This window comes from Hydractinia symbiolongicarpus, chromosome 2, assembly GCF_029227915.1.
Source record: "Hydractinia symbiolongicarpus strain clone_291-10 chromosome 2, HSymV2.1, whole genome shotgun sequence".
Taxonomy (NCBI): Eukaryota; Metazoa; Cnidaria; class Hydrozoa; order Anthoathecata; family Hydractiniidae; genus Hydractinia; species Hydractinia symbiolongicarpus.
The window spans coordinates 34,132,795-34,145,327 of NC_079876.1; positions in this window are offsets into that span (position 1 = coordinate 34,132,795).

Sequence of the window (12,533 nt, forward strand, 5' to 3'; positions counted from 1 at the left end):
AGAATGTTTTTTCTTGGAGTCCATTTGTGTCATTTATCACATTGATCAGGTCACGGTCCAAAATTAGTTCAATTAAGTCCCACAGTCAATCGTTTCACTGTTAAAAGCGATGCAACCTAGTAATATCAGATAAATATCGCTAAATACATGTTGGTACGAAAATGTGACCCAACCGTTGAAACTCAAACGGTTTGACACCGTTAAAAAGTCAATGAAATGTAGTTTTTGAAGCTGTAGCTATTTCTTCAGCGGGCGATAAGGGCTAGGATAAGTCCCACAGAAAATTTGACTTATTTATCTAATTTTTTAAATGAAGCGCTACAACATCGCCCAGTGTAATCGCTGAGTTCCGGCAATCACGTCAAATTAAGAAGAATGTTATTTCTTGGAGTCCAATTGTCTCACTTATAACATTTATAAGGTAACGCTCCAAAATCAGTTCAATTATGTGCCACAGTCAATCGTTTCACTGTTAAAAACCATATAACTTAGTAATATCAGAAGAATATCGCTAAATACATGTTGGTACGAATATGTGACTCAACCGTTGTAACTCAAACGGATTGATACTGTTAGAAAGTCAATGAAATGTAGTTTTTAAAACTGTCGCTATTTCTTCAGCGCTCGATAACGGCTTGGATTGGTCCCACAGTAAAGGATGACTTATTTACCTAAACTTTCAAATGAAGCGCTACCACAGCGCCCAGTGTAATCGCTGAGTTCCGGCAATCACGTCAAATTAAGAAGAATGTTATTTCTTGGAGTCCAATTGTCTCATTTATCACATTTATCAGGTCAAAGTCCAAAGTTAGTTCAATTAAGTCCAACAGTCAATCGATTCATAGCTAAAAGCGATGCAACCTAGTAATATCAGAAAAATATCGCTAAATACATGTTGGTACGAATATGTGACAAAACCGTTGTAACTCAAACGGACTGACACCGTTAGAAATTCAATGAAATGTAGTTTTTGAAACTGTCGCTATTTCTTCAGCGCGCGATAACGGATAGGATTGCCCCACAGCAAAGAATGACTTATTTGTCCAAACTCTTAAATGAAGCGCTACCACAGTGGCCAGTGTAATCGCTGAGCTCCGGCAATCACATCAAATTAAGAAGAATGTTATTTCTTGGAGCCCAATTGTCTCATTTTTCACATTTATCCGGTCACCGTCCAGAGTTGGTTCAATTAAGTCCCACAGTCAATCGTTTCATTGTTAAAAGCGATGAGACCTAGTAATATCAAAAAAATATCGCTAAATACATGTTGGTACAAATATGTGACACAACCGTTATAACTCAAACGGACTGACACCGTTAGAAAGTCAATGAAATGTAGTTTTTGAAACTGTCGCTATTTCTTCAGCGTTCGATAACGGCTTGGATTGGTCCCACATTAAAGGATGACTTATTTACCTAAACTTTCAAATGAAGCGCTACCACAGCGCCCAGTGTAATCGCTGAGTTCCGGCAATCACGTCAAATTAAGAAGAATGTTATTTCTTGGAGTCCAATTGTCTCATTTATCACATTTATCAGGTCAAAGTCCAAAGTTAGTTCAATTAAGTCCAACAGTCAATCGATTCATAGCTAAAAGCGATGCAACCTAGTAATATCAGAAAAATATCGCTAAATACATGTTGGTACGAATATGTGACAAAACCGTTGTAACTGAAACGGACTGACACCGTTAGAAATTCAATGAAATGTAGTTTTTGAAACTGTCGCTATTTCTTCAGCGCGCGATGACGGATAGGATTGCCCCACAGCAAAGAATGACTTATTTGTCCAAACTCTTAAATGAAGCGCTACCACAGTGGCCAGTGTAATCGCTGAGCTCCGGCAATCACGTCAAATTAAAAAGAATGTTATTTCTTGGAGCCCAATTGTCTCATTTTTCACATTTATCCGGTCACCGTCCAGAGTTGGTTCAATTAAGTCCCACAGTCAATCGTTTCATTGTTAAAAGCGATGAGACCTAGTAATATCAAAAAAATATCGCTAAATACATGTTGGTACAAATATGTGACACAACCGTTATAACTCAAACGGACTGACACCGTTAGAAAGTCAATGAAATTTTGTTCTTGAAACTGTCGCTATTTCTTCAGCGCACGATAACGGCTAGGATTGGTTCCATAATATAAAAACGACTTTTTTTATCTTAATTCCTAAATGAAGTGCTACCACAGAGCCCAGTGTAAACGCTGAGTTTCGGCAATCATGTCAAATTAAGAAGAATGTTATTTCTTGGACTCCAATTGTCTCCTTTATCACATTTATCAGGTGACAGTCCAAAGTTAGTTCAATTAAGTCCCATAGTCAATCGTTTCATTGTTAAAAGCGATGCAACCTTGTAATCTCAGAAAAATATCGCTAAACACATGTTGATACGAATATGTGACCAACCGTTGAAACTCAAACGGACTGGCACCGTTAGAAAGTCAATGAAATGTAGTTTTTGAAACTGTCGCTATTTCTTCATTGCGCAAAAACGGCTAGGATTGGTCCCACAGTTGAAAATGACTTATTAATCTAAATTTTTAATTGAAGCGCAACCACAGCGCCCAGTGTAATCACTGAGTTCCGGCAATCATGTCAAATTAAGAAGAATGTTATTTCGTGGAGTCCAATTGTCTCCTTTATCACATTTATCAGGTGGCAGTCCAAAGTTAGTTCAATTAAGTCCCATAGTCAATCGTTTCATTCTTAAAAGCGATGCATCCTTGTAATCTCAGAAAAATATCGCTAAACACATGTTGATACGAATATGTGACCAACCGTTGAAACTCAAACGGATTGATACTGTTAGAAAGTCAATGAAATGTAATTTTGAAACTGTCGCTATTTCTTCAGCGCGCGATAACGGCTAAGATTGGTCCCACAGAAAATTTGACTTATTTATCTAATTTTTTAAATGAAGCGCTACCACAGCGCCCAGTGTAATCGCTGAGTTCCGGCAATCACGTCAAATTAAGAAGAATGTTATTTCTTGGAGTCCAACTGTCTCACTTATAACATTTATAAGGTCACGGTCCAAAATCAGTTCAATTATGTGCCACAGTCAATCGTTTCACTGTTAAAACCATACAACCTAGTAATATCAGACAAATATCGCTAAATACATGTTGGTACGAATATGTGACCCAACAATTGTAACTCAAACGGATTAACACCGTTAGAAAGTCAATGAAATGTAGTTTTTAAAACTGTCGCTATTTCTTCAGCGCGCGATAACGGCTAGGATTGGTCCCACAGTAAAAAATGACTTTTTATCTTAATTTTTAATTGAAGCGCTACCACAACGCCCAGTGTAATAGCTGGTCTCCGGCAATCACCTCAAATTAAGAAGAATGTTTTTTCTTAGAGTCCATTTGTGTCATTTATCACATTGATCAGGTCACGGTCCAAAGTTAGTTCAATTAAGTCCCACAGTCAATCGTTTCACTGTTAAAAGCGATGCAACCTAGTAATATCAGATAAATATCGCTACATACATGTTGGTACGAATATGTGACCCAACCGTTGCAACTCAAACGAACTGACACCGTTAGAAAGTCAATGAAATGTAGTTTTTGAAACTGTCACTATTTCTTCAGCGCGCAATAACGGATAGGATTGGTCCCGCAGAAAAGAACGACTTTTTTTTCTAAATTTTTAAATAAAGCGCTACCACAACGCCCAGTGTAATGGCTGGTTTCCGGCAAGCACCTCAAATTAAGAAGAATGTTTTTTCTTAGAGTCCATTTGAGTCATTTATCACATTGATCAGGTCACGGTCCAAAGTTAGTTCAATTAAGTGCCACAGTCAATCGTTTCACTGTTAAAAGCGATGCAACATAGTAATATCAGATAAATATCGCTACATACATGTTGGTACGAATATGTGACCCAACCGTTGTAACTCAAACGGATTAACACCGTTAGAAAGTCAATGAAATGTAGTTTTTTAAACAGTCGTTATTTCTTCAGCGCGCGATAACGGATAAGATTGGTCCCACAGTTAAAAATGACTTATTAATCTAAATTTAAATTGAAGCGCTACCACAGCGCCCAGTGAAATCGCTGAGTTTCGGCAATCATTTCAAATTAAGAAGAATGTTATTTCTTGGAGTCCAATTGTCTCACTTTCACATTTATAACGTCACAGTCCATAATCAGTTCAATTAAATCCCACAGTCAATCGTTTCTCTGTTAAAAGCGATGCATTCTAGTAATATCAGATAAATATCGCTAAATACATGTTGGTACGAATATGTGACTCAACCGTTGAAATTCAAACGAACTGACACCGTTAGAAAGTCAATGAAATGTAGTTTTTGAAACTGTCACTATTTTTTCAGCGGGCTATAACGGCCAGGATTGGTCCCACAGTTAAAAATGACTTATTAATCTAAATTTTTAATTGAAGCGCTACCACAGCGCCCAGTGAAATCGCTGAGTTTCGGCAATCATTTCAAATTAAGAAGAATGTTATTTCTTGGATTCCAATTGTCTCACTTTCACATTTATAAGGTCACAGTCCATAATCAGTTCAAATAAGTCTCACAGTCAATCGTTTCACTGTTAAAAGCCATACAACTTAGTAATACCGGAAAAATATTGCTAAATACATGTTGGTACGAATATGTGACTCAACCGTTGTAACTCAAACGGATTGATACTGTTAGAAAGTCAATGAAATGTAGTTTTTGAAACTGTCGCTATTTCTTCAGCGCGCGATAACGGCTAGGATTGGTCTCACAGTTAAAAATGACTTATTAATCTAAATTTTTAATTGAAGCGCTACCACAGCGCCCAGTGAAATCGTTGAGTTTAGGCAATCATTTCAAATTAAGAAGAATGTTATTTCTTGGAGTCCAATTGTCTCACTTTCACATTTATAAGGTCACAGTCCATAATCAGTTCAATTAAGTCTCACAGTCAATCGTTTCACTGTTAAAAGCGATGCAATCGAGTAATATCAGATAAATATCGCTAAATACATGTTGGTACGAATATGTGACCCAACCGTTGAAACTCAAACGAACTGACACTGTTAGAAAGTCAATGAAATGTAGTTTTTGAAACTGTCGCTATTTCTTCAGCGCGCGATAACGGCTAGGATTGGTCCCACAGTAAAAAATGTCTTATTTACCTAAATTTCAAATGAAGCGCTACCACAGCGCCAAATGTAATCGCTGAGTTCCGCCAATGACGTCAAATTAAGAAGAATGTTATTTCTTGGAGTCCAATTGTCTCATTTATCACATTTATCAGGTCACACTCCAATGTTAGTTCAATTAAGTCCAACAGTCAATCGTTTCACTGTTAAAAGCCATACAACCTAGTAATATCAGAAAAATATCGCTAAATACATGTTGGTACGAATATGTGACCCAACCGTTGTAACTCAAACGGATTGACACCGTTAGAAAGTCAATGAAATGTAGTTTTTAAAACTGTCGCTATTTCTTCAGCGCGCGATAAGGGATAAGATTGGTCCCACAGTAAAAAATGACTTCTTATCTAAATTTTTAATTGAAGCGCTACCACAGCGCCCAGTGTAATCGCTGACTTTCAGGAATCATTTCATATTAAGAAGAATGTTATTTCTTGGAGTCCAATTGTCTCACTATCACATTTATAAGGTCAAAGTCCATAATCAGTTCAATTAAATCCCACAGTCAATCGTTTCACTGTTAAAAGCCATACAACCTAGTAACATCAGAAGAATATCACTAAATACATGTTGGTACGAATATGTGACCCAATCGTTGTAACTCAAACGGGTTGATACCGTTAGAAAGTCAATGAAGTGTATTTTTTTGAAACTGTCGCTATTTTTTCAGCGCGCGATAACGGCTAGGATTGGTCCCACGGTAAAGAATGACTTATTTATCTAAATTTTTAAATGAAGCGCTACCACAGCGCCCAGTGTAATCGCTGAGTTCCGCCAATCATGTCAAATTAAGATGAATGTTATTTCTTGGAGTCCAATTGTCTCATTTATCACATTTATAAGGTCACAGCCCAAAATCAGTTCAATAAAGTCCCACAGTCAATCGTTTCACTGTTAAAAGCGATACAACCTAGTAATACCGGAAAGATATCACGAAATACATGTTGGTACGAATATGTGACTCAACCGTTGTAACACAAACGGATTGATACTGTTAGATAGTCAATGAATTGTAGTTTTTGAAACTGTCTCTATTTCTTCAGCGCGGGATAACGGCTAGGATTGGTCCCACAGTAAAAAATGACTTATTCATCTAAATTTTTAAATAAAGCGCTACCACAACGCCCAGTGTAATAGCTGGTTTCCGGCAATCACCTCAAATTAAGAAGAATGTTTTTTCTTAGAGTTTATTTGTGTCATTTATCACATTGATCAGGTCACGGTCCAAAGTTAGTTCAATTAAGTCCCACAGTCAATCGTTTCACTGTTAAAAGCGATGCAACCTAGCAATATCAGATAAATATCGCTAAATACATGTTGGTACGAAAATGTGACCCAACCGTTGAAACTCAAACGGACTGACACCGTTAAAAAGTCAATGAAATGTAGTTTTTGAAGCTGTAGTTATTTCTTCAGCGCGCGATAAGGGCTAGGATTGGTCCCACAGAAAATTTGACTTATTTATCTAATTTTTTAAATGAAGCGCTACCACAGCACCAAATGTAATCGCTGAATTCCGGCAATCACGTCAAATTAAGAAGAATGTTATTTATTGGAGTCCAATTGTCTCATTTATCACATTTATCAGGTCACAGTCCAAAGTTAGTTCAATTAAGTCCAACAGTCAATCGTTTCACTGTTAAAAGCCATACAACCTAGTAATATCAGAAAAATATCGCTAAGTACATGTCGGTACGAATATGTGACCCAACCGTTGTAACTCAAACGGATTAACACCGTTAGAAAGTCAATGAAATGTAGTTTTTAAAACTGTCGCTATTTCTTCAGCGCGCGATAACCGATAGGATTGATCCCACAGAAAAGAACGACTTATTTATCTAAATTTTTAAATGAAGCGCTACCACAGCGCCCAGTGTAATCGCTGAGTTTCGGCAATCATTTCAAATTAAGAAGAATGTTATTTCTTGGAGTCCAATTGTCTCACTTTCACATTTATCAGGTCACAGTCCATAATCAGTTCAATTAAGTCTCACAGTCAATCGTTTCACTGTTAAAAGCCATACAACTTAGTAATACCGGAAAAACATTACTAAATACATGGTGGTACGAATATGTGACTCAACCGTTGTAACTCAAACGGATTGATACTGTTAGAAAGTCAATGAAATGTAATTTTTAAAACTGTCGCTATTTCTTCAGCGCGCGATAAGGGATAGGATTGGTCCCACAGTAAAAAATGACTTTCTATCTTAATTTTTAATTGAAGCGCTACCACAACGCCCAGTGCAATCGCTGACTTTCAGGAATCATTTCATATTAAGAAGAATGTTATTTCTTGGAGTCCAATTGTCTCACTATCACATTTATAAGGTCAAAGTCCATAATCAGTTCAATTAAATCCCACAGTCAATCGTTTCACTGTTAAAAGCGATGCAACCTAGCAATATCAGATAAATATCGCTAACTACATGTTGGTACGAAAATGTGACCCAACCGTTGAAACTCAAACGGACTGACACCGTTAAAAAGTCAATGAAATGTAGCTTTTGAAGCTGTAGCTATTTCCTCAGCGCGCGATAAGGGCTAGGATTGGTCCCACAGAAAATGTGACTTATTTATCTAATTTTTTAAATGAAGCGCTACAACATCGCCCAGTGTAATCGCTGAGTTCCGGCAATCACGTCAAATTAAGAAGAATGTTATTTCTTGGAGTCCAATTGTCTCACTTATAACATTTATAAGGTCACGGTCCAAAATCAGTTCAATTATGTGCCACAGTCAATCGTTTCACTGTTAAAAGCCATACAACCTAGTAATATCAGAAAAATATCGCTAAATACATGTTGGTAGGAATATGTGACGCAACCGTTGTAACTCAAACGGATTAACACCGTTAGAAAGTCAATGAAATTTAGTTTTTAAAACTGTCGCTATTTCTTCAGCGCGCGATAAGGGATAGCATTGGTCCCACAGAAAAGAACGATTTATTTATCTAAATTTTTAAATGAAGCGCTACCACAGCGCCCAGTGTAATCGCTGATTTGCGGTAATCACTTCAAATTAAGAAAATATTTTTTCTTGGAGTCCATTTGTGTCATCTATCACATTGATCAGGTCACAGGCCAAAGTTAGTTCAATTAAGTCCAACAGTCAATCGTTTCACTGTTAAAAGCCATACAACCTAGCAATATCAGAAAAATATCGCTAAGTACATGTTGGTACGAATATGTGACCCAACCGTTGAAACTCAAACGCACTGACACCGTTAGAAAGTCAATGAAATGTAGTTTTTGAAACTGTCGCTATTTCTTCAGCGCGCGATAACGGCCAGGATTGGTCCCACAGTTAAAAATGACTTATTAATCTAAATTTTTAATTGAAGCGCTACCACAGCGCCAAGTGAAATCGCTGAGTTTCGGCAATCATTTCAAATTAAGAAGAATGTTATTTCTTGGAGTCCAATTGTCTCACTTTCACATTTATAAGGTCACAGTCCATAATCAGTTCAATTAACTCTCACAGTCAATCGTTTCACTGTTAAAAGCCATACAACTTAGTAATGCCGGAAAAATATTGCTAAATACATGTTTGTACGAATATGTGACTCAACCGTTGTAACTCAAACGGATTGATACTGTTAGAAAGTCAATGAAATTTAGTTTTTGAAGCTGTCGCTATTTCTTCAGCGCGCGATAACGGCTAGGATTGGTCCCACAGTAAAGAATGTCTTATTTTCCTAAACTTTTAAATGAAGCGCTACCACAGCGCCAAATGTAATCGCTGAATTCCAGCAATCACGTCAAATTAAGAAGAATGTTATTTCTTGGAGTCCAATTGTCTCATTTATCACATTTATCAGGTCACAGTCCAAAGTTAGTTCAATTAAGCCCAACAGTCAATCGTTTCACTGTTAAAAGCCATACAACCTAGTAATATCAAAAAAATATCGCTAAATACATGTTGGTACGAATATGTGACCCAACCGTTGAAACTCAAACGGACTGACACCGTTAAAAAGTCAATGAAATGTAGTTTTTGAAGCTTTAGTTATTTCTTCAGCGCGCGATAAGGGCTAGGATTGGTTCCACAGAAAATTTGACTTATTTATCTAATTTTTTAAATGAAGCGCTACAACATCGCCCAGTGTAATCGCTGAGTTCCGGCAATCACGTCAAATTAAGAAGAATGTTATTTCTTGGAGTCCAATTGTCTCACCTATAACATGTATAAGGTCACGGTCCAAAATCAGTTCAAATATGTGCCACAGTCAATCGTTTCACTGTTAAAAGCCACACAACCTAGTAATATCAGAAAAATATCGCTAAATACATGTTGGTACGAATATGTGACCCAACCGTTGTAACTCAAACGAATTGGCACCGTTAGAAAGTCAATGAAATGTAGTTTTTAAAACTGTTGCTATTTCTTCAGCGAGTGATAACGGATAGGATTGGTCCCACCGAAAAGAACGACTTATTTATCTAAATTTTTAAATGACGCGCTACCACAGCGACCAGTGTAATCGCTGATTTGCGGTAATCACTTCAAATTAAGAAAATGTTTTTTCTTGGAGTCCATTTGTGTCATCTATCACATTGATCAGGTCACAGTCCAAAGTTAGTTCAATTAAATCCCACAGTCAATCGGTTCACTGTTAAAAGCCATGCAATCTAGTAATATCAGATAAATATCGCTAAATACATTTTGGTACGAATATGTGACACAACCGTTGAAACTCAAACGAACTGACACCGTTAGAAAGTCAATGAAATGTAGTTTTTGAAACTGTCGCTATTTCTTCAGCGCGCGATAACGGCCAGGATTGGTCCCACAGTTAAAAATGACTTATTAATCTAAATTTTTAATTGAAGCGCTACCACAGCGCCCAGTGAAATCGCTGAGTTCCGGCAATCACGTCAAATTAAGAAGAATGTTATTTCTTGGAGTCCAATTGTCTCATTTATCACATTTATCAGGTCACAGTCCAAAGTTAGTTCAATTAAGTCCAACAGTCAATCGTTTCACTGTTAAAAGCCATACAACCTATTAATATCAGAAAAATATCGCTAAATACATGTTGGTACGAATATGTGACCCAACCGTTGTAACTCAAACGGATTAACACCGTTAGAAAGTCAATGAAATGTAATTTTTAAAACTGTCGCTATTTCTTCAGCGCGCGATAAGGGATAGGATTGGTCCCACAGTAAAAAATCACTTTTTGTCTTAATTTTTAATTGAAGCGCTACCACAGCGCCCAGTGCAATCGCTGACTTTCAGGAATCATTTCATATTAAGAAGAATGTTATTTCATGGAGTCCAATTGTCCCACTATCACATTTATAAGGTCAAAGTCCATAATCAGTTCAATTAAATCCCACAGTCAATCGTTTCACTGTTAAAAGCCATAGAACCTAGTAATATCAGAAGAATATCACTAAATACATGTTGGTACGAATATGTGACCCAATCGTTGTAACTCAAACGAATTTGCACCGTTAGAAAGTCAATGAAGTGTAGTTTTTGAAACTGTCGCTATTTCTTCAGCGCGCGATAACGGCTAGGATTGGTCCCACAGTAAAGAATGCCTTATTTACCTAAACTTTTAAATGAAGCGCTACCACAGCGCCAAACGTAATCGCTGAATTCCGGCAATCACGTCAAATTAAGAAGAATGTTATTTTTTGGAGTCCAATTGTCTCATTTATCACATTTATCAGGTCACAGTCCAAAGTTAGTTCAATTAAGTGCAACAGTCAATCGTTTCACTGTTAAAAGCCATACAACCTAGTAATATCAGAAAAATATCGCTAAGTACATGTTGGTACGAATATGTGACCCAACCGTTGAAACTCAAACGCACTGACACCGTTAAAAAGTCAATGAAATGTAGCTTTTGAAGCTGTAGCTATTTCTTCAGCGCGCGATAAGGGCTAGGATTGGTCCCACAGAAAATTTGACTTATTTATCCAATTTTTATATGAAGCGCTACCACAGCGCCCAGTGTAATCGCTGATTTGCGGTAATCACTTCAAATTAAGAAAATGTTTTTTCTTGGAGTCCATTTGTGTCATCTATCACATTGATCAGGTCACAGTCCAAAGTTAGTTCAATTAAATCCCACAGTCCATCGTTTCACTGTTAAAAGCGATGCAACCTAGCATTATCAGATAAATATCGCTAAATACATGTTGGTACGAAAATGTGACCCAACCGTTGAAACTCAAACGGACTGACACCGTTAAAAAGTCAATGAAATGTAGCTTTTGAAGCTGTAGCTATTTCTTCAGCGCGCGATAAGGGCTAGGATTGGTCCCACAGAAAATTTGACTTATTTATCTAATTTTTTAAATGAAGCGCTACAACATCGCCCAGTGTAATCGCTGAGTTCCGGCAATCACGTCAAATTAAGAAGAATGTTATTTCTTGGAGTCCAATTGTCTCACTTATAACATTTAAAAGGTCACGGTCCAAAATCAGTTCAATTATGTGCCAAAGTCAATCGTTTCACTCTTAAAAGCCATACAACCTAGTAATATCAGAAAAATATCGCTAAATACATGTTGGTAGGAATATGTGACCCAACCGTTGTAACTCAAACGGATTAACACCGTTAGAAAGTCAATGAAATTTAGTTTTTAAAACTGTCGCTATTGCTTCAGCGCGCGATAAGGGATAGGATTGGTCCCACAGAAAAGAACGATTTATTTATCTAAATTTTTAAATGAAGCGCTACCACAGCGCCCAGTGTAATCGCTGATTTGCGGTAATCACTTCAAATTAAGAAAATGTTTTTTCTTGGAGTCCATTTGTGTCATCTATCACATTGATCAGGTCACAGTCCAAAGTTAGTTCAATTAAATCCCACAGTCAATCGTTTCACTGTTAAAAGCGATGCAATCTAGTAATATCAGATAAATATCGCTAAATACATTTTGGTACGAATTTGTGACTCAACCGTTGTAACTCAAAGAAATTGATACTGTTAGAAAGTCAATGAAATGTAGTTTTTGAAACTGTCGCTATTTCTTCAGCGCGCGATAACGGCTAGGATTGGTCCCACAGTAAAGAATGCCTTATTTACCTAAACTTTTAAATGAAGCGCTACCACAGCGCCAAACGTAATCGCTGAATTCCGGCAATCACGTCAAATTAAGAAGAATGTTATTTTTTGGAGTCCAATTGTCTCATTTATCACATTTATCAGGTCACAGTCCAAAGTTAGTTCAATTAAGTGCAACAGTCAATCGTTTCACTGTTAAAAGCCATACAACCTAGTAATATCAAAAAAATATCGCTAAATACATGTTGGTACGAATATGTGACCCAACCGTTGTAACTCAAACGGATTAACACCGTTAGAAAGTCAATGAAATGTAGTTTTTAAAACTGTCGCTATTTCTTTAGCGCG